The following is a 24,543-nucleotide window of genomic DNA, read 5'->3' on the forward strand; positions in this document are numbered from 1 at the left end:
CTGAGGCAAACAAGATTAAGTGATTTGCCCAGTTAGTATCTGAAGTTGAATTTGACCTCAGGGCTTCATGACCCCAGGTTGAGCACTCACTTTGACTTAATCTAATCCCTTCATTTTAAACTGCCTTTGTTCATTTTGTTCTTTTCCTTTAAAGTGTCTTCCTTCCCCCCCTCATGTTGAATTGCTATCTATTCTTTCTACCTATCCTACCCATTTAAAGAATTTAAAATTAATTTCCAATGCCACCTTCTTTGTGAGGCATTTCCAGAATCTACCCTCAGTACAACCCCCTGGTATTTCCTTTATCAGACCCTACAGGATACACTGTGGTGTGCCTTTCTATTGCAGGTATCACAACTTACTGTATATACTATCAGTGCATATGCCCAGCCCCCATTAGTTTATAAGGGCAGAGATCCTGTTTTAGTTAAAGTTTGTACATTTTCCAGGCCCAGAGTTTGTTATACTAAGGACCCACAAGTTTTGCAGGAGAAGTTATTTTTCTTCTCCTCAAAGTCCTGAGTTCCATTGGAATGGAGATACTGACAGTGAGTGAAATCACTGCCCAGAACAAGGAAGGGCTAGACCCCTTTCTTTCTTTATTCCTCTCCCCACTAAAAATGTGTCTGAGAAAGGGACATAGAAACAGCAAACAGCCTGCAGACCTACCTACCAGGAAAGGTCATGAAACCTACTCTACTGATAAAGGTTGACTTCCTGTCTGGAGACCCCTGAGATATATGTTGATGATTTAACCAAAGAAAAAAATCTCTAAGAGAAATGCTGTCATCTTACGTTTCCTTAGGGTCCATAATTTTGGTGGCATCCCTTTTATCAGGGTTCTGAGAATGAACCAAAAGAGTTAAAAATCTATGATGAGTATAGTTCAATAGAATCCATTTTTCTACTCTAAATGGTTCACTAAACCACAAATCATGTTTTTAAACCTTTCAGTAATTCCAGAACATACCCCCTCTCCTGCCGTGGTTTAAACAGCAGAAACCACAGCTGGAGCAAGATAGAAGAGGACAATTTGAAGCTAAGAGTGTAAACCTAAAAATTTCTTAGACTTATAAATGTTGGAAATTTCACCATTGGGAAATTTCATACTTGAAAAATTTCCTATTGATAGTGGGAACTCTATTGGAATGTGAACCCCATTGGCATGGGAGGTTCCTTCTCCTCCTTTCTTAAGATTACTTTAGGACAGAAACCTTTTGCTGAACAATGGAAAGGACTTTGACCTATGCTTAAGCATAGAACAGGAATTTCTTTGAGTCATGATTGATTTTAGAATTGATACAATGGAGATACTTGGAATCAATCTCCACCCTATTCAGTCCTAACAGGATTGAGTAAGGGCTGCAGCCTAGATCAAAATTTAATTATTCCAATCTCTACCCTACTCAGGTTAACAGGATTTAGAAAGGGCTGTAGCAAAGGATCAAAGATTTAATTATTTGAAAATATGACCTTCAACAGACATGTGCAAAGCCAGAGACCTCTGGGCGGTCCTGGGTTAAGCTAGAGCCTCCATTGGCACAGGGAAATTGATGGACAGGTGATTGGTAGATGTGAGGACTGAGGGGAGGGAACTTGGATGGTTTCCTTAAGGATAGGGGAGTCTGAAGACTCGGAGGGGGGTTGAGGAGTTTGTCGGAGTGGTTGGTGTGTGCTCTGAGAAGCTTGCGCTGAAGGAAGCTGAAGGTGGGGGCCCCGGAAACTGTTTCTCCATTTTTGGTCATGTGAGTAATAGGGACTGATCTCCTTTCATTGCCCCAGCCTCTCCCTCTATCTCTCTATCTCTAATTCCTTTCTTCCTCCTGTTTGTAATTAAAACTCCATAAAAGGTTGACGGCTGACTTGAGTTTTCATTAAGGAATTACATAGCTGAATTCCTTGGCAACCTTAAATTAATATATATCAGTCTTTTAAAAGTGATTTCCTTGTCACAGAGAGAGGCACTAACTCTTTGAAATAGGCAACAAGCTGCAGCACGTTTGTAAAAAAAAGCAAAAGGCTCATGTTTATTCTTACTTTTGATATTTTAGTAGTTAATTGTTAGATAGCAAATATTTGTTCATATTGTATTCTTACATGAATCCCCTCTCCCTTTTCTCAATTTACACTATTTTAAAATATCTTTCATGGAGAATGTTGGGACCCACTTCTTCCAAGAAGTCTTCTTAATTCCTCAGATCCCCTCACTGAGAGGTAATATGGTGGAGAGGGTACAGATCTTGAAGTCAGGAAGACCTGTGTTCAAATCCTGCATCAGGCTCTTGATAATTCTATGATCTTCTGCAAGTCACTTTGTTGTGGAGTTCAGAGGTGAACCCTTGGGGAAAGATACCTTTTGCAAGAATGCAAGACTCTAAAACTTGGCTTAAAAATAAAGAGAAATTTATTAATTTGGAAAGTAATGTTGAATCTGATCAGGAGGCAGCATAGGTGGAAGCCTGCCTCCTACGTGGAACAGCATGGGTGAAAGAGCTGCACCTCAGGAGGACAGCAAGACAGCATGAGTGGAGCAACCAGGTTGCTCCCAGAATGCCTCAATTCTGGGATTTTTATACTGTTTTACAGCAGTGAGGGGCTAGGGATTGGGGAGGAGGTTTGCCGGAAGGCATGGGGGTGGTTCTCATGATTTGAAACTAATGGATGAGGTATGCCTCTTTTTCTTTCTCAAATCAATGGGACAATCAAAGGAGGATAATCCTCTCAGGGTCAGATGTTTTGGGTTGGAAGTCAGAGGGTGTAAGAGATCAAAGGAATTTCCCTAATAGTTTACCTGCTTCTCTAGGAGTATAATGCCCATGCCAACTTCTCTTGGACTCATTTTCTGCATCTGTAAAATAAAGGAATTGGACTTGATGACCTGAGAGGTTCCTTCTAGCTCCATAATACTAGGATCTTTTGCCTCATGGTCCTCCACTGTTACAGGGATCATGTTTGTTACCCCAGGATGCTGCCCATTGGTCTCTCTCCCCTGCCAGTCCCTATAGAGCAGAGGGATAGATGTTGGGAATGGGTTGCTCCCTTGCCTAGTGTGGCTATAGCCACAGTAATGAAGCAATAGGAAATGTATGGAATTTAGTCAAATAACTTGAATTTGAATTCTGGCTCTGTAGTTACTACCTGTATGACCTTGGGCAAGTCACTTAACTTCTCTTGTCCTCAATTTCTTCATCTCTATCATTAGGGAATTCCATGAGAAGCCTTTTTAACCTCTGAATCTATGATCCTATTGTCTATATCAATCAGCTATTTTGTCTTACTTTGGGAAAAAAAAATTCCTGTCATAGCTTGGCTAGACCAGAAGTTCTTATTTACATCCTTCAAGAGACTAAAACATGCCATTAACATTGTAGACATTTGGTTAGGTTCTTTTGGTTGAAATGTATACATACACACATATATCTCATTTAAAAGACCACTGATTTCAATATGGTATTCTTTCTACCAACAGAGACCATGGCTTCTCCAAACCTTAATAGATGGTGCTTATGATGCAGGGCGACACATTCATGGCATGGAGTCTTGATTTTTGGTGTCACACCTCTCCACACTTAAGTTGGATGGTTCTTAGGCAATAGAAGCACAGTTATTTGTGGGGTAGGGAGGCTGTATTCAAACTCTTTCCAGTTTGAATATGACCTGCCAGTGCTTGTGATCTGCTGGCATAGCCTTTGAAAACCCAGGGTCACCTCCAAACTGTAATGAGGCATCACAGTAGGACTTTAATGGGTGATAAATTTGAAGGAAAATAAAATCATTTAACTTCTTGTCTGACAAACAAAATGTAGTCATTAACCAGCTGTGTAACAATAACCAAATCACTTAAGGAGAACATAAGCTTTAGAGTTAGAAGGGACCTTGGCGATCATCCAGTACAAATTCTTCATTTGTCTGATGAAACAACTGATGCCCAGAGAGGTTGTGACTTGCCCAAAGTCACATTGACAATAACAGAGATAATTTTCTGAGTCTCATTTTCTATGTCTGTAAAGTGAAGGCTTAGATTATAACCTACTCTCAGGAGTAGTATAGATGGGGGGAAAGTTCTAGATCTGGAGTCAGGAGACCTAGGTTCCTAGGTCTCCTCCTCTGACTGAACTCCAGACTTTCTCTACTAGGCCTCTGAGCTAAGGGTCTATTCATTCCCATCTCCATCCCTTTCTGCTTCTTTTTCTGTGTAGTCTTCCCCTACCTGCTTGAGGTCAAGGACTTCTTTCTTTTCTGTACTTTTGTATTTCCCATTTAGCACAGAGAAGAGTACATTGTAATCACTTCATAAATACTAATTGACTTGGATGAAATCTTCCCTCCTTTATTTATTGCCTAGGTGATCTTGGATAAACAATGTAATTGCTCTAGATCTTACTTTTCTCATCTGTAAAATGGAGTTGGACTAGATGACTTTTAGGGTCCCCTAGCAATAAAATTCTGTGACCTATTATGTCTAGCTTTCACCATCACCTGGGGCATTTTGGGTGCTGTTGTTAATGGAGAGGGAGGGAGATATGATTCCTTATTGTGGCCCCAAGAACTTGTATTAGAGACTAGGTTGGTTCCACAGACATTCTTCAGAGCCATATTGGACAGAAGATACTTCAGGGAAATAGTGGCAAGAAACCAATACTTTGAAATAGATAGCATGCATGAAAAGTTGGCCCCATCATGTCCTTGGACTCTGTTGAAATTCTGAAGTCTGATAAAAAAGGGCCACCTCTGAGTGAGGTTCTTTCCTGATTTGAATTGAGACCTTTTCTGTTCCCAGCTAAAATGCTCATTCACTCTTGGGTATTCTTTGGTATATTGTAATCTATACATCTTCTCAGATGTTTTTGTTTGCTGTTTTCCTTGGCCAAATGGGTTTACTTCATAATTGTTATTTGTGATGGTGTGTGTGTGTGTGTGTGTGTGTGTGTGTGTGTAACCAGCTCATAGTAGAGAAGGTGCTAAGCTTGGAGAGTAAGTTAGTGGCTGGCCTCCCTCTCAAAGTGGTCATGGAAGCAGCTTTTGATCAGACCCCAACATCCTTTAGATCCATGGTACCAAACTCAAATAAAAACACAGGCCATTAAACTGTGCTTAAGGATTCCTACAGACCACGTATGAATTTTTAAATGTAGTATTATTTGTTTTTCTTTTATTATAAATTATTTTTAAATGGTTCAGACTGTACTTGGGAGTCTTGTGAACCTCATACAGGCTATTGCCTGCAGGTCTGACATCTCTGCCTTAGAATATCAATATGTGAAGCCGAGGAGGGGCAGGCAAATATAATGCTTACCCTTTTGGAGATGGAGAAAAGGGCACTCAGCCTTAGCAGTACTCCTGGGGCCCGTCTGCTCTTTCTCCCACCTAGCATGGCCCTTTGATTTTTTTCTCTACAGAGAAGCTAGCCAAACCAGATCATATTAATCCATGCCCCCTCCAGCTATCTCCATATTTAGATAACCCACACAGATCTATACATTATAAATAATTCTATGCAAAGTTCATTATAAGGTTGGAAAGACATCATTTCTTGCAGCCACAGAGAACTGTTCCTCAGTGAAGCGAGCTCTCATTATCTAACTTCCATCATCCAGATGTGGTAGAGAGCAGCTCAGTGCCGGAGTGCTGAGCCCTCTTTAGAGAATGGAGATGAGGCACCAAGAAGGAAGGGGATATGGAAGCCTCTTCAGTTCTCTTCCTACTCTGGCTTTCATCCACTTGCTCCCACCCTCACCTTTGCCGGAAGGTTTTGGCATCTTTCACTTCTCTGGGGCTGACAATTGCCAGGAGAAATTGTCCTCTGTACTCCCTCCGGCTGCCAGCCCTGCCTTCCCCTCCTTTGTTTAGGGCACACACTTAGGGCTCAGCAGCTCACATGGGGAATGCACTCCCCTTGTCCCACTTACTCTTACTGGCAGCAAAGAGGATTTTAAAATAAAAAATTTAAAGCAGTCTCCCTCTCCCTCAACGGGATGCTTGTCGATTTCAATAAACCAGGCCATGCTGACTGCTCAAACGGAGAGAGGGGGAATAAAGAGCAGAGGAGTTACAGATGGCTGGCCTGAAGAAAGGTAGAGAGGGAACGAGACCGCGACCGCCCTTATGCCTTATTTATGAGTGCTCATTGCCCACAGACCCTGGTCCTGGGCATTGGGGAAGTTATAGAAAGGTAGGAAGCTCGCTTTCAAGGAGGAGAATGTCTAAAGGAAAGAGAAAACCTAGAAAAAGTTAAATGCTACCCATAATGAGAAACCTTCAGCGGCATAATACAGTAGTAATGAAATGGAAATGAAAGAGGGAGGAGAACAGCGCTCCAGGGCCCTCTAGGACTGGGCCCTGCGGCATAAACTGAATGGTGTGAAAGGCAGATAGGCTAAAATTGGTGGAGCTCTCAGGGCTGCCAAAGTCTATGCCCGGATTGCATGATTAACAGTGCATGCAGTAAGCTAGCTCTGCCCTAATGAAACATTCAGACACAAAAGAAGGCTCCCTTAGACGTTCCTTGGCTGCCTATACTTGTGGAAACTGATTTCTCCGAGGTGGGAATGAGGTGCAGTAACTAGGAATGAGTCCATGAATTTGAGAGCATATTCATGCAAATGACTATCAGAGAAATAAAATGTCATTGATGGCAAGATAATCTGTTATAAAGGATGAAAACTCCTATCACCTAATAGGGCCAACAGGAGATAGCCCAGGCCTGGAGTAGTCTAGGTACTAATGAGCTTTCTAGACTTCAGCATTTGCAGGACTCCATTCAATTCAGGAGTTCAGTGAAATGGGGATTTAATAATAATAGTTAGCATTTATATAGCCTTTTAAAGTTTATAAGGCATTTTACATGTTATCTCATTTGATTCTCACAACAACCCTGGGAGGTAGGTGCTCTCATTTTCCCTATTTTACTGGTAATAGAAGTAAGAGTCAGTGGCTTGCCCAGGATCACAGAGATAGTAAGTATCCAAGACAGGATTTGAATTTAGATCTTCCTGGTTCCAAGTCTACACACTGTGCCACATAGCTGTCTAAAGGCTCACGATGTACAAGGCACTATTTATTTATTAAGGGCCTACTTTGTGTAGGACCTTAGTAGGAACTGAGGGTACAAAGACAAAGTAAGAAAACAATCCAGGAATCTAAATTGCATTAGATGAATATGACTTATACGTAGGAAAGTAAATGTAAGAAAACATGTAGAAAGAGAAAGCACTAATGACTAGCAGAATCAAACAAAGGCATCTTGTAGGAAATGGGATCCAAGCTGAGGCCTGGAGGAAACTAAGGAATCTAAGAGGTGAAGATTTAAAAAGGATCCGTGGATACGAGGACCCATGCAAAAGCATGGAGGAGTAATGAGGTTCTGAGTTTGAGTAAGGGTAAGTGGGCCATTTTGTCTAGAACTTGGAATATGCAAATAATATATAATATATGAAAAGACAGATTGTGAAGTTCTGAAGTTAAGGAATATTAATGGTACTAGCCATATGAATTCAGGGTAACCTCTCTGTGTCTTTTTTTCTTTACCTGTAAAATGGAAATACTAATGTTTGTACCAACTACTTCCCTTCCTTACTGTGAAGATCAAATGAACTGATATACAGGAAAACACTGTAACTATGAAGTTTTGTAATGAGCTAAGTAGTAGTAGTAGTAGTAGTAGTAGTAGTAGTAGTAGTAGTAGTAGTAGTAGTATAGTAATCCACTAATTAAGACCTTTTCTGATGCCTCCTGTGGCATGATAATAGGGAGGATATCCCAGCAGAATACAAATTTTGGCAGGTCCTACCAAACTAGAAAGATTTTGAATAAAGACCAACAACATACTGTATGTCCATCATTTGAGGGCGATCCTGGCTAAATTTGGAAAGATTGGAAAGAAGGGTAGCCACCAGGAAAGATTATATTTTTTGTTGTTGCAAGTCATGAAGACCATCTGATAAGGCATGAAGAGACTGTGATCTGTACTGGCAGAGAGGAGGGGAAAACATTCAACTTACTCTAATAAAACCAGAACCTTTTGACATTGTAAGAGGGAACAAGGGGTTTATTTTTTAAAGGGTTGGATTTTATCTTTTGAGTGTGGTCACCAGGAATTTAATTCATTCCAAAGAGATTTTATTTACAATTTATTTACAAAATGTAGAAAGAGTGAAGCAAGAAATCAGAGAGAAGATAAGGTAAGATATCCAGCCTGAGCACTAAGTAAATTATTCCTGGCCCCTCTGGGCAGGGAGAATTAGTTTCAGTCAGCCTCAGCAAAGCTGAGGACCCTGGGAAGCCTCTCTAAAGAGTAGGTCTTTCCTGAGGCTGTTCTCTTCAGAGAAAAACCAGCAGTTAAGAGATAACCTTTCACTTACCACATCAGTCCAGTCAGAAGATTCTTTATCAGCCTCACCAGGAAAACAGGATCTCAGGTCTAGTCAGGAGATCCTTCTACCCCTCTTCACCAGCCTCAACTTCAAAGAATGAAGAATTCCTCCAGTCTCCACTTCCAAAAAATTAAGAACTCAACTTACAGAAAGTAACAGCTCCTTTTCAAGACTCTTCTTTTACATCACTTCCTGTGTCTTCCCCTAATTTTAAGTCTACTAATCACAGTTGATGCTTTGTTTTAGGACTGCCCAGAAGGCAGTCAGTCAATTCTGATTCGTCATCCACTATCACACATGTGGGTCACAGACCTTCCCCACTCAATGTGTGAAATGGGGTGTTTACACCTTTGGTGATTAAATCTAAAAATGGGTAGATCTCCATACTCAACTTTTAAGTTCAGTGCTCTAAAAATAGACAGGGGTTACAATTTAATCTTCACAATCAGAGGAGAGTTAAGTATTTTCATTGTTATAATCAGGGGAGAGTTAAATTTAATCTTCACAATATACTGAAGCTTTTCATGAGCTCTACTTTTTTTTTCTTTTCTATTAAAAAAAAAGTACTGAGCAGCCACAAAACAATTTTCTTTAACTAATTGTGAAGGAATGAACCAGATGTGGTGGGACAAATCTTTCCCATTTCTATTTTCTATGGTTCTCTGAAACACAGACCAATTATGTGTTTTAGGAGAATAACTCCAATTTCTGTTGAATAGTGTTAATATGTTTTGATTTAGAATCTTGACCCCCCAACTACATTGCCCACAACCCCCTTTTCCTTTTCCTGTATGTGCATAATTTATGTTAATTTTGTATTCAGTTTCAATTTTGGCCACATTGGCTCTCTCCCCAGGGCTAGCACTCTCTGCTTGGACCTGTGTAGACAAAGGGAGTAGCTGGCTGGGTTTCTCTGGATTTTACTTTCCCTTTGCTCTAAGCTGATTTTAATAAATAGTATTAAATATAATACTTGGAGTGTTATATATTAATTTTAATCTTTACAAATAATAATAACTAGCATTTAAAAGGGAGTTAAGGTTTGCAAAACACTTTACAATTATTATCTCCTTTGATCTACGCACAGTAATCCTGGATGTAGACACCATTATTTTATCCATTTTACAGATGAGGAAACTGAGGCAGATAGAAGTTAAATGACTTATTCAGCATCACATAACTAGTGAGTTTCTGAGGCTAGATTTGAACTCAGGTCTTTCTGCCTTTGAGTTAAGAACTTTATTATATTGCCTAACTTCCTCTACTTTATGTGAAGTATTCATGACCTTTAATGAATCTTACCAGATCCCTTAGAAATACTTACCCAAAAAGTCACCAGATGGTCATTAATATTAACCTTTGTTTGGAAACTTCAGTAGTGAAGGAGGTGAATGCTTATTTACTTTGTGCTCTTCATGTTTTTCTATGTAAGAGAAGTATGCTATGTTTTAGAAAGGAAATGAAAGGGGCTTGAGAAAATGGGGAGGGGGGGGAGAAGAAGAAGAAGAACAGTAAGATCAAAGGAGCAGGCAAGATTAGGAGATGAGAGATTGTATGTTCTTATTTTTCTACAGCTCCAGGTTGAACTCTAAGGGTTGGAAGCAATACAATAAATACCAAAATATAGAGATATTAAGAAATCATTCATTCAACATTCAACTCTTCTTACAATTATAATGCATGCTAGTTTTTGAAGAATGCAGAATTAATTAAGACATTACCCTTACAGAGCTTACACTATTGAAAGAGGATGTAATAGAAATGGTTGATATAAACAAAGGACTTTTCCCAGGATATCTGAGCCCCAAAATAGGAAAATTCATTGAGAATAAAAAACTTCTGAGAAAGCTGATTGCCTCAAAAGGAAGGATTCTGTTTGTTTCCTGCATACTAATTCTATTAAAAAAAAAACCCTGAATTTAGCACTAAACTGAATAATGATCAAGATATTCAATGAGAAAGTACAACAAATGATTCATTATACACCAGAACTGTAAAAAAAATATCACTCAGAAGTCTGAGAGGAAGACAGAAAAAAGCCATTGTAAAAGAAAACAAAAGGGAAAGGTAGCCTCCCAGTAGGATCAAAGATGGGCTAGAGACCAATATAATCTTCAAGGCTCTGTGTCTATAGCAGGGGTCCCCAAACTTCAGCCCCCTGGGGCCATGTATCTGGCCCCCACCACACTTCTGGAAGGGGCACCTCTTTCATTGGTGGTCAGTGATAGGAGCACCGTATATGGCAGCACCACAAAGCACAGCATCGCTCATGTACAGTACTACTTCCGGTGACATAATCCTTTGCATGGTGCCTTAGAATAAAGTGCTGCACAAAGGATTATGTGGCTGCGCAATGGAAGATGTCAGCATGGTGAGCGACAATGGGAGGAGGGGATTCCGCACTGTGTATACTGCTGCCTGTTTAGGGTTAGAGTTAGGGTTAGGTTTTTATAGTCCGGCCTTCTAATGGTCTGAGGGACAGTGAACTGGCCTCCTGTGTGAAAAGTTTGGGGACCCCTGGTTTATAGGAAGCAAGAACAGAGAACTTCCCTGAGAAAGTCCTATGGTAGTCAAACTATGGAAACACTAGGGGTGGCAGTAGGTAGAAGCCAGTAAACAATGAGAAAGCACTCATAGTAGGAGACTCCAGGTCAAGGCTTCTATAATCCCTAGTGCTCTGTCCTGATATACCATAAAGAGCTCTGAAAATGCAGGCATCAACTTCAAAGATCCCTGGGAACCTAGCAACAGAAGCTGGAGGTCAGCACAAGAACCCAGGTAACCTGGATGTTATCAAACAGGGCCAACAACCCCACCCCAATAAGAGTCTCTTAGCAGAAAGCCCCAATTCAAGAGCTAAAATTGGAGAGGTAAGTAAATCAAAGAGCAATGACTAGTGTGAAAAATTATTGCAAATTTTGAGATATCTTCCAAAGAAGAAACAAGTAACTGTAATATCTGCAAATATATACTCACATTAAAAAAAAACACACACATACAACTGGTTTTCTACAAGGATCACAGCAAGAGATTTTAAAAAATGAAATAGAAGTTCTAGAAGAATTGGAAGGAGAACGAAGAGAATAAATGTTGCCCAACATAGTAAGTAGAAATTAGAGTAGAAAAAATATAAATCAATGACTCAAGAGAATAAGAAATACTGGAACAAAATCAAACTGTTGGAAAAAATAGATGAAAATGTAAACACAACTGATTTGGAATCAAGTAAAAGAGAAATCATTTAAGAATTACTAGACTTAATAAAAATTATGATTTTTTTTTAAAAGCCTGGACTATTTCAAGTACTTAAAAATGGAAACTGCCCAGATCTATCAGAACTGGAAAGCAAAGTCAGAATGGAAAAATAAGTTTCAATTACTTCCTCAAAGGTATTCCTAAGTGGAACCCCACTCCCAAGAAAGTCACAGAAATGTAAAAATCCAGAGTACCCATCTCAAAAAATAATGATAATAATTCAAGCATCTAATGTGTAGTTAGAATACCCCTGGACTTCATTTCCCAGAATCCTTTTTCATCCTCACATTGTGCCCTTAAGTTTGTTAAATAAAAGTTTCTGTAACTTTGCTCTCTCTCTCTCTCTCTCTCTCTCTCTCTCTCTCTCTCTCTCTCTCTCTCTCTCTCTCTCTCTCTCTCTCTCTCTTTTCTCCCACTTTCTGGGTCTGGGAAACAGCTCTTTACTCAGGGTATCACTTTCCTCTACTTCAAGTGATTATTAATAAATCTTATACAATATAATACTTGGAGTATTGGATATTAATTTTTCATCTTACACTAGAAAGAAACAATTCAAGTACTAATGATCAATCAGGATCACACAAGACCTGGAAGCTTCTATTAAAAATGAAAAGAGATCTTAGAATACACCAAATGGCAAAAGATATAGGCTTACCTCTAAAAATAAAGTGCATTGCAAAACTGAACATCACAAGAGAAAAAACAAATCTTTAATATAAGAGAGAACTTTCAAGCATTTCTAATAAAAAGGCTAGATGTTAGAACTCTGAGATATAAATTTGAGATATAAATAAAATAAAATAAAATAAATAAAAATCTCTGAGATATAAATAAGATATAAATTTGTAAGTCTGGAGAAATCTAAAAAGGTAAATATTTTCCACAAATTGGAAAGAGCCACATGATGATGGCAGTACTACAATTCTACTGTGGGAAGTAGGAACAAGTGTTATGTTAGAACACTGTGTCTTTAAAAGAAGGGAGTGAAGTGTCTACATCTCTTATAATCAGAGAGATGCAAATCAAAACAACTCTGAGGTATCACCTCACACCTAGCAGATTGGCTAACATGACAGCTATGGAAAGTAATGAATGCTGGAGGGGATGTGGCAAAGTGGGGACACTAATTCATTGCTGGTGGAGTTGTGAATTGATCCAACCATTCTGGAGGGAAATTTGGAACTATGCCCAAAGGGCGATAAAAGACTGTCTGCCCTTTGATCCAGACATAGCACTGCTGGGTTTGTGACCCAAAGAGATAATAAGGAAAAAGACTTGTACAAGAATATTCATAGCTGAGCTCTTTGTGGTGGCCAAAAATTGGAAAATGAGGGGATGCCCTTCAATTGGGGAATGGCTGAACAAATTGTTGTATATGTTGGTGATGGAATACTATTGTGCTAAAAGGAATAATAAAGTGGAGGAGTTCCATGGAGACTGGAACAACCTCCAGGAAGTGATACAGAGTGAAAGGAGCAGAACCAGGAGAACACTGTACACAGAGACTAATACACTGTGGTACAATCGAAGGTAATAGACTTCTCCATTAGGGACAATGCAATGATCTTGAACAATCTGCAGGGATCTAAAAAACGCTATCCACAAGCAGAGGATAAACTGTGGGAGTAAAAACACCGATGAAAAGCAACTGCTTGACTACAGGGGTGGAGGGGATATGACTGAGGAGAGACTCTAAATGAACACTCTAATGCAAATACCAACAACAGGGAAATGGGTTTGAATCAAGAACACATGTGATACCCAATGGAATCGCGCGTGGGCTATGGGAGAGGTGGTGGGAGGGAGGAGGGAAGAAAAGAAAATGATCTTTGTTTCCAATGAATACTGTTTGGAAATGACCAAATAAAAACAAATAAATAAACAAACAAACAAATAAATAAATAAATAAATAAACAAACAGACAAATAAATAAATAAATAAATAAATAAATAAATAAAAGAAGGTAGTGATTATTTTCAAAGGGTTTAAAGAGGGGAAAAAAGGGGGAAAAGGGAATATAGTTAGAAGAATATACTAGTGTAGAAAGGAGGAAAAAGTGAGGGAACTTAATATTTTTCATAATTTGAGTACAATTTTGATAATATACAAATTGGAGAAAGGAGGTAGAGAGAAAGCTTATGGACAAGAGGGCTGAACATACACATACGCACAAAGAATTTAGTGTAGATATGCATCAAACTGGACATGGAAACAGGTATACTCATGTACACTCATTTCATAGGGTGATTTTGTTAGTGAGATAGATGCAGAACACCACAAAATGAAGAATGACGAAGCTCTTTATGAGGTTTGTGATTGTGTGAGGCAATGTGTGAGGTAACATCCAAGTACCCAAGGACCCGGGACTACTTGAGCATCCCTAAAGACTCATGGAATGAGACTGCATCAATGTGCTGACTATGCAAAAGCTGAGAAACTAAGAAAAATAAGAGCAGCAAATAATGCCCGAGTCAAACTGGGCCAGGGATGCTTTGGAGACAGCAGAAATTATTAAGCAGATGATTGGTTAGGCATAGATTTAGCCCTTTGCTGTGATCTTTAGCCTGGAAACCAATGAGAAGACATTCAGGTTGCTGAATCTTTGACTGCTTGCCCTGGTTTACCATTCGGTGTACCTTGAGTTCTAAACTACACTGGGGCAAAAGAAACTGCTCCTTTAGGGACATGACTTCTCTGTCTTTGCTCTTCATTTATGTTTCCCTCCAGGATCTTGACTGGATCTGTTAATATGGTAAGAGACTGAGTCACTAGACATGAATTCATTTCAGAAGTTCCCAGTGTCCTAAATGGGTTTAGGTTACGTAAACTGCATAGTAAATTACCATTTAAAAATGCTTATGATTTGACTCTTGGTCACTACATCATGGTCTAGAGCCAGTTGGAGAATGTGCTTCAGAGTTTAATATAAATTAGAATATAATACTTATGACAAATTAGAATATAATGAATGCTTAAGATAAAATGCTATGAAATCAGATTTTTAAAACTAGTTTAAAAGATCAGAGAATACTTTATGAATAGGAATATTTTAACTTTAAACAGAAAGACTTCAATGGGTTAGGATAGGTAGAGGATATTTCAGGGGCAGACCATTGTGTCCTTGTTGACTGGATATTGGAGTACATGATGGGGGTGATGTGAGATAGGAATAGAAGGCAAGTTGAAGTCAGATTCTGTAGGATTCTAGAATTTTGGACCCAGGTGTTTACACAACATTCAGCATCTTTAGCAGAATCTAACAGCTATTGTGTATGTCCTCAAATATATGTTCAAAGAAAGGGGTTCTACCCTCTATCCTGTGAAATACTATGAGTCACTCTGTGAAACTTAATTAACACAGGGTTCATTGTGCTAGAGCCAGCTTAAATCAACTCCCAAGACCCAATTGTTAAATTTTTAGTATAAACATTTATACTTCAGAAATCAGTAAAAGCTACAAATAAAGGATTGACATATTGTTTTGTTGACTATCTAGATATAAGAAAATGATAGAAAAAATGTGAATAATAGCAATTAAATTTAAAAGTATATTGGGTTATCTACCTTCAGAGAAAGAACTGTTGGAGTCAGAATACAGATCAAAGCATATGATTTTTCACTTTAGTTTATTTGGGTTTTAATTTGAGGTTTTGTTTTTATGTGAATGAACAATATGAAAATAGATTTTTGTATGATAATACATGTATTACCCAGATCAAATTGCTTACTATCTCAGGGAAGGGAGGGAGGGAAATAACTTTGATCTTATTTTTAAAAAAAAGTAGAAAATTGTTATTACGTGTAATTGGTAAAAGAAAATATCTTTTTTTTTTTAAGTACATTGGGAGAGGCAGCCATGTGACTCAGTAGAAAGAGATGAAGGTCTGGAGATGAGAGGACCTCCAAAGAGTCAATTGTTAAACATTTACTAGGTCACTCTTGAGTTTACATATGGAACAGTTATGCTATCGATTATGAAATGCTGAAAGTTACTTTGTGGAAAGGGTCTGAAAATCTCCACCAATACCTGCTATATGGGTTAAAAGTAAAATTATCCCAGACACACCCTAATTTTCCTAGTTAGTGATGAACCAAATTCCCAAAAATCTGTGGACAAGGAGGTAGCGAAGTGGCTCAGTGGATAGAGTAAGGCCTGGAGGCAGAAACTCCTGGGTTCAAATCTAGCCTCAGACACTTCCTACCTGTTTGACCTTGAGCAAATCACTTAATCCCCACTTCCTAGTCCTTACTGCTCTTCTGCCTTGGAACCAAATACATAGGATTGAATCTAAGAAGGCAGGTATGAGTTAAAAAGAAAAAAAAAGAATCTAGAGACAAAGGCGTTTTACCCAAGTTGTTAAATAAGAATCCACAAACCTACAACAGGACAGCAACTTATGCTGAATACAAGGCACAATTATGTTCAATCACTGACAATATTTGTTATATATGTGCTAAAATTGGAACATCTGCTTATAGTTTTTCCACTCTCTGGTTCAAAATGGAATTTTGGTAAACCCAGCACAGAAAACTGAATTCTTCCCTCCAGTGATTTCTCCAGGGCCTGTCACATTCATATTTGTTCCAAGCAACTTCAAACACCATTGGTTTATTCTTCCATGAATTTGAATGAAGATAAAGTAGCTAAGCTGTGTTTCTTGAGCACTTCAGATGGGATTTCATGGTCTATCTGCCAACTCATTAGAAACATTGCTCATACCTCAGTTTTCTGGATTTATTCTGATTATTATTATTATTTTTTGGTTTTCTTAATCCTGAAATAAAGAGCTTTTATAGTACAGCAAAATGTTCATCTCTACCAGAATGTTCACCTAACGCAGTCCCTGAGTATTCTAAACATTGTAAAGGCATTTTCAGGGGAATATTTAGAAAAAAAATACTTAAAGAAAATGTTTATGAAAATGTGCACAATGATAATAATGCATCGCCTACATGGAGTTTTGAAAATAAGCTTCTAACTTTGAACTCTGGGATAGCTTTGTGAGAGCCTGGAAGATAAACAGCTCAAGAGCAGCTAGTCAGCAGATAAAGATCTGTGTATATTTTCCACTGAATCATTATTCTCTGTCCTCTTGGTGCCCTTTGTAAATATTCAAGACTTTCAGAAGCCAGGGATTGTATGCAGTTACATCTGCTTGTTCTGAAAATGCATTGTGATATTAACTTTTGAGTTTCAACTTCTTTTTTCTTAATGTTAAGTTGAATAACTTTTTCTGGGACAATTGGTGATGCCCTTTGCACATCATTTAATTTCCTGTTGTCATCTTTTCCTTCTTATTCGTCTTGTCAGCACTTAGCACAGTATAAGCACATATTGGTGATTAATAAATACATGCAGACTTGACCTATTAGGGATAGGCCTAGATTTGATATAGGTAACTCACAGAGAAAGATACTTCTTTCCTCAATGCAGGTCTAAAACTTCTTTTCAACTGTTAGACTTAGAGAATTGTCTAGAGCACAGTGGGACCTAGGGGTCACATGAACTCAAGTCTTGCTGGACTTTGAGAGAGTGAGGCTGAGGACTTTGTATAACTGCCTCACTTAAAGCCAGTTCACTTGCAAATTATCCCTCCATGAGGTCATTGGTTCCCTTTAAAAAAGAAGAACAAATAACAACTGTGTCTTGGTTTCAGGATCAGTTCTCTCCATTATATGAATACTCCATGCTGCCTCTCTCTTCCTTTTCATCAGCATCCTTTTCATCATGGCAATTCTGTGACTTCATTGGACATATGATGTATTGGACAAAATCTAACCTTGGAATTAGGGAGACTTGGGTTCAAGTACCATCTCTGACACATACTGGCTTGTAGGGACCCAGACAAATCATTTACCTTCTCAGTGCTAAAACCTAACTCTAAAAATTATATGTTATAGAACAGGTGACAATCTGTGTTCATAGAGGAAGTTTCCCCAGAGAGAGTTTTTCATACTAATATAATTACAGATCTTATGCAAAAACTAATAATAACTTACTTATCTCATAAGTCTATCCTGTAAACCAATTAGTAAATCACTATGAAAGGTATAAATATGATGATTCATTCACTACAGTTCAAGTTGACTATTAGATTTTTTTTCCCCCTTTGACTCAAGATAACCTATCCCTAAATCAGGCTCAATCAGAAACTGAGGGTCCTAATTTTCATCACTAGTCACACTCAAAATTTAGAATTGAAATAAACTTCTTGATATATTTATTTTCATTTCTGATGCTGTTTCTCCTGCAGTGCTGATTTATATAATGCTACCCTCCTTGGTTTAATTAGATATCTCACATTTAATATGATGGAATTTTTTTTGTCCAGAGAAAAATGACATAAAACATTTTTTCCTATTCATATTCAGTGGGTTCATACTTTTATATTCAAGTTAGATGTAAATAGTCCAGCTGCTCAGCAAATATATCCATTAATTTAGTCAGTTCAATTTTAAATCAACAAAGATAAGAACAGGCAGCTAGAAACCCAGAATGAGAGAACAGGAAAGGTTTTTTGAATGTCAGCAACTATTTGATCTATAGGCAACTTTAAATGATAAAAAAAAAAAATCTAGTTCCTACTATTTCAAGGCATTGTATCGCTTTTTATCCTTCTGGTACCCACTTTGATGCTTGTTGGTACTATCACCAGATGATGGGTGAGACAGCACCATCACTGGATCCCAAACTCTGCAACAGGAATCCTAGAAGTCTTGGGAATGCTATAATCTCTTCTGTAGTCAAGAGACTATGAACCCTTTGAAAGTAGGGACTATTTTTTTTTATATTTGTTCCTCCAGGACATAGCACAGTGCTTGGCACATAACATGTGCTTGGTAAGTACTTATTGATTGGTTGATTAATTTATTGTATAGTCAGGAGAAAGGCTGAAGCACTAGATTTCCATATTACTAATGTTAAGGGGTTGAAGTAGTTTTGACCAAGATAGAAACTGAGGCGGAGAAGGACCAACGACCAAGACCAAAATCTCAACCAATAATCACCCAAATCTAGGGAATTGGAAAAGGGCAAGGATCAGGTCCCTCTATTGTCAATGCCCCCATATCTCTGTCCAAGTAAAACTCGTTTCTATGAATTAATCCACCTGTCCATATATCATGAACTGGAGAGGGAAGTGCCCAGAATTGATTAAGAGGAAGAAAGTGGGTTGGATTTTGTTTTCAGAATTTTAGAGGGCTTTCAATGATCCCAAACTACTCCCTGAAATAAACCTCTATCTTTCCAATTCTAATATCCTCCTGGTGATATTACATTCAACTTAATTCTCTGAATCTGATGAAAGAAACATCATCCTCCTAGCCACTCAGGTTCTCAACTTCAGTGTCAGCTTTGGCTTTTTATTCTCCCTAATCCATTCAACTACCATCCTAGTTCAGTCACTCTTCACTTTTCTCCTAGACTATGGCAATAATACCCTAATTATTTTCTTTGTGATCTCTCTCTCCTCTCTAGTATATCTTCCACATAGTTGTCAATATAGTTTTCTTTAAAACACATATAACCCCCCCCCCACACACACACACATATAGACATTTGACAATGCCATCCTCCTACTTAATGAACTGTAATGGCCCTCTATTCTCAAATAAGAATTCCTCCTTGACATCTACAGCTCTTCACAATCTGGCCCCATCCTACCCTATCACTTCTATCTGTGTTCTCTGTGGTCCAACCAAACAGGCCTTTCCTTTTTGCTTTTCTTCATGCACCACATTCCATCATATGTGTCTTATCCTGTATACTTACAGTATCCAGTGACTAGAAGTACTCTGTCTATACCATTGTCTTTTAGAATTCCTGATTTTCTTCAGAACTGAAATGGTTCTTTCACCATGAGGCCTTTCCTAACCCCTCTAGCTACTGGTGACTCCCTATTCCCCACTTTCAAATTTAGCTTTATATGTATTTCATATAGATATCTCTACACAGTGTTCTAAAAATCTTAGTGTAGTTTTAAGTTATTTAAGCACTTTAACTGTTTAAGCAATTAAAACTTAAAATTGCACTAAGATATTTGAAATATCCTGTTTAGGTAATCCTCATCTCCCTATTAGAATATAAGCTTCTAGAGGTCAGGAACTATTTTGTTTTCATCTTTGTATCCACAGTATCTGGCACCTAATAAGTGCTCATTAGTCCTAATCTTCCTCCTGAGTTCCAGTCTCACAATATCAACTACTTTTTAGATATCTCATACTGGATGTCTCCAACTCACAATATCTAATACAGAACTACAGAACTCATTATCTTCCCCCCTCCCACCCCAAGTCTCCCTTCTTCCAAAATTTTCTGTTATTAGACCTCATAGGTACCTAGGCTCAAAATCAAATGTCATCCTCAATTCCTTACTTGCACATATCCAGTCATTTGCCAAGTCTTCCTCTTTCTCCCTTTATTACCTCATAAACAACTCCTTTTCTCCATGTTTGTCAATCACCACCCTGTTCAGACCCCCAGTGCCTCCCACCAGGACTTTTTGGTTGGTCCTCCCACTTCAGTTCTCTCCTACTTCACTGTGCTAATTGCTAGGGATACAAAAAAAGTCAAAAGACATTCCTTGCCCTCAAGGAACTTATAGTCTAATGGTGGAAACAACAAGCAAACATATATAAAACAACCCATATACACAATAGATAAGGAAGTTGTCAGAAGGAAGGCACTAGAATTAACAGGGATTAAGGAAATCTTTCTTTAATAGGTGCTTGATTGGCTAATCATGTTGCTTGACTAGATTAAATTTAACAAGCATTTACTACTACTATTAAGTTCTGTGTTAGGTGCTAAGGATAAAAAGGGCAAAAACAAAACAATCATTGAACTCAGTAAGTTTACATTCTACTCAGGAAATAATGTATACATAGAAAAAAAGTTTTTTCTATTTTTTAAAATATTGTATTCCCAATACATTGATCCTTTCTTTCTCTATTAATATAAGCACATAATAATACATTTAAAGTTAAATAGAAAATATTTACATTTTGGCAGATCCATTGAACAATAGATTATCATATCCTTAATAGGAGCATCATTAATTTCATTGAAAATCTGAGCAAAAGCTGTCTTTGTACTTGAGCATATGTGTATTTGTGACTATTTGTGTATGTGTATGTGTGTGTGTGTGTGTGTGTGTGTGTGTGTGTGTGTGTGTGTGTGAGTATTTGAGGGTGGAGGGAGAAAGGGAGAGAGTATGAAGAGTGGCACCAGCTTTGGTCTATAGAGTCCCATGGCCTAGGTAGTTATAGAAGGTTGAAGCATGTTTGTGGTACTTATCCTTCAATCCTGGCCCAGGTGAGCTTGGCTGCAGGGCTCATTTCAATGTTGACATTATCTCTCCTCGTTGGGATCAAAAAGGTCCTTAACTGGCGGCTGGTGTGTAGGATAGAACTTGAGTGTCTGGTCCTGTCATATGATTAAAGTTGAGGTTATAAAAAATGCAATATTATAATCTTTAAATAATTAAAATTGTAGATGACCCAAAGAATAATAAAATAATAAATGGTGGGTTTAAAGTAAGCTAAAGCATAAAGAGGTTATAAAGAATAAGCAGAATGGGGAAAAGGTGGGCTGCATGGGTAGAAGAGCAACTTATTAGTGTGCATTCTAAAGTGGACTTAAGCCCTAAGAGACTCTACCTCCTAGTACTCTACTGCACCTCCCATTTCCTTTATGGAAGGTGTCAGAGGGAGAATAAAAGAGGAGAGAAGCTCGGGTTTGGTGCCTTTTCCCCCCCTAACCTAGGTGGAGAGCTTTGATCCCTGCCTAGCTGCCCCTGGCTTTCCTAAACTTTCTCTTCCTAACCCTAAATAAACATACCTAACTTTCCCTAGCCTACCTACAAAGATCCCTGATCAATTTTCCTACCACTCAGGGGGAAACCCACCTCCCCCTTCCTTCCTTTCCTTTCCCTACCTTTCCCTCCTTTTTCTTTATATCATTAGCCTTGATTAATATTAGATAGATGTCTTGAGTTCTGTAATGGCGTTGTTAAAATTTATTTTATGGTTGGACAATATATTTAATTGGTGGTTGCCAGGGATTTAATTTCTAAATCCCAAAATGAATTACTCAAGTAAATATAATTTATGGTAGTTTGTTTACAATAGAGGGAAGCTATTAAGGAAGAGATAAAAGGGGAGAGAGAGAGAGAGAGAGAGCTCTACTTCCTCAGAGCCAGGTAGAAATTCTAAGCTCCAGTCAGGGGAAAGGAGTCTTAAGACAATGGGCCTTTCTTGGCGGTTCATACCTTTAGAAAGGCAAGGAAAGTAAGTCAGCCTTTCACTTACCAAGGTGACTGTCTAAAAGAAAAGCAGTCTGAGGTCTCCTGCTCAAGATCTTCCAGGGGACCAGTTCCACAGCCAAGTGTCTTCACTCCAAGTCTGAGTGCCTGTCTTCCAGTCTCTCCTCAAGTGTCTGTCTTCCAGTCCAACTCCAAGTGACTGATTCTTCTTCCAGTCTCTCCTCCAAGTGACTCTTCTTCATTCCAAGCCCAAGTGACTCTAAACCCAAATGATTTCTATCCAGTCCAACTCCGAGTGACTGAATTCTTGATCTTCTTTGTGTGTCTCTGTTTCCTCTATTTAAAGACCTTTTTCTCTTGTGTAACCTCCCCTAAATTTTTATGTCTACCAATCACAGCAGACACTCCTCTTCAGGACTGCCCACTCAATGTATGAATGGGTGTTCACACTTTTTGTAGTTAGTTAACACCTTCTTTTGGTTAGTTAGCACCTTTTTGTAGTTAGTTAACATCTTTTTGTAGTTAAAATGGGTAGATCTACTTAAATACTGAGTTAACACTTTTGGGGATTAAAATCTAAAAATAGACAGGGGATTACAATTTTATCTTCACTGTCAAGGAAGAGCTAAGTACCTTCATTGTTACAATCAAGAGATAGTCAAATCCAATATTCACAGCAAGTAGGATTCATGGGAAGCAACTGGGTAAGAATCAATCAGAATAAGAAGGTGTGATTATATTGTTATTTGTACATGATGGATCTTTTGAAATGTTGAAATATTTCTGATGTAGTGATCAAGATTGAGGCAATTAAAACTACACAAGCCAGCATTTTAGGGTAATATGTCACTGAATGTACAAGCTGTGTGAAGAGCAGCCTTTAGTGTGGCAACATAGGGAAGACTGTGGTAAAAGGTCTTTTGCAGAGAAAAGAAAATTTCAGCAAAAATAATTTGTAAATTCTCTTTGGAATTAATTTACATTTCATTACCAAAACATAAAATTACCTATTTTATTATAATTGAAATATGCTCATTCCCTAATTTGAAAGGGAGATTGAACTCTCCAGTACTTCTTTGTGGATAGTAAATTGCTGCCTACTGCTCCCTTCTGTTTTCTTCCACCTGTGTTATTCTACAAAGAAGGAGAATGTCCTAGATATAGTATTGTTGATAAGTCGGTACAAGTAATGTTATTTTAAAGCTATTCATTTTGCATAACTTTGCATTGTAGAAGAGGATAAATTACCTTCTGTCAATTCCTCTTTCTAATTTCCTTTTCTTTTTAATGTCTAGAGTGGGAAAATTGTGATTAGAATTTTATTAGTATGTAAGAATAAACTCTCCACTGAAATCTTACTCTGACATGAATTCTCATCATTTGTGTTGAAGTGTCCATGTTTCTCAACAGCTATGACAAGAGCACACATTTTAATGCAAGTCCTTTCTGTAAATCTCAAACCAGGACAGAAGTTGATGAGTCAAAGTTCAGAAAGGAATTCCTTCAGAGATGCCACTCTAGCTGTCTTAGAGACTCCTAATAATTTCTGATTTCAATTGTCAAGTGATAAAAAAAGGATCCCAACCACAAGTCATTTGCAGCAATGACATTCAAAGCCAAGGCCTGGAAGACTATGGCTTGACCCAAGGAGTTTGTGATCAGCCAGTCAGAGTAGGAAGATGGATGTCATCCCACTCTTTGTGATTGCCAAGCTGGTATATGTCTCCAAACTAACCATATCTATCCTGTTCCAACACTTAGTTCTCTAGTTAGCCCTCCTTTTCCTATCCTAGCTCCTAACCAATGCTGACCCATCAGGGGAATTGATACCTCAGCAGGATGGGAATGATTGGGAAAATTCTTTTCAAGTAGCAAGTAATAGAGAAAATGTGCCATCATAAAAATTTTCTTTAGTACTTAAAAGTTTCCTCCTGTTCAACAGCTGACCTGCAAGACACCTTTTTTCTTTACCTAACTTGGGAGGGTTTGCATCAGCCTTGAGAAGTCTAGGATGAAGTGTTGATAAAATTTTTCTCTGCCTATGGAATACTGCTAAGTCTGAAGTCAGAACTCTATAGCATGCTCATCATGCACGCGCACACACAATATACATGCATATACATATATAGCTATTATCTATATATCTAAAATATCTTGAATCTACTTCTACCCATACCTGAAAAATTACTTTTTTTTTTATCTTACCTTCTGTTTTAGAATCAATACTAAAAATCAGTTCCAAGGCAGGAGAGTAGTAAGGGTTAAGCAATTGGGGTTAAGTGAGTTGCCCAGGGTCACACAGCTAGGAAGTGTCTGAAGCCAAATGTGAACCCAGATCCTCCCATCTCTAGGCTGGCACACTATCCACTGAGTCACCTAGCTAAACACAGATTCTTAATCTGAAGTCTATGAACTTGTTTTTGTGCATGTATGTATGTATGTATGTATGTATGTATATATTGTGTGTACATATATAGAAATATACACAAAATATAATTGCATTTCAATATAATTAGTTTCCCTTTGTAGTCCTGTTGTGAGTTGCATTTTATTTTATGAATGAAAAAATGATTCTGAAAAAGGTTCCATAAGCTTTATCAAACTGCCAAAGGTATCCATGATATTAAAAAAAAAATTAAGAACTCTTCCTTTGA

This window comes from Monodelphis domestica, chromosome 1, assembly GCF_027887165.1.
Source record: "Monodelphis domestica isolate mMonDom1 chromosome 1, mMonDom1.pri, whole genome shotgun sequence".
Lineage (NCBI taxonomy): Eukaryota > Metazoa > Chordata > Mammalia > Didelphimorphia > Didelphidae > Monodelphis > Monodelphis domestica.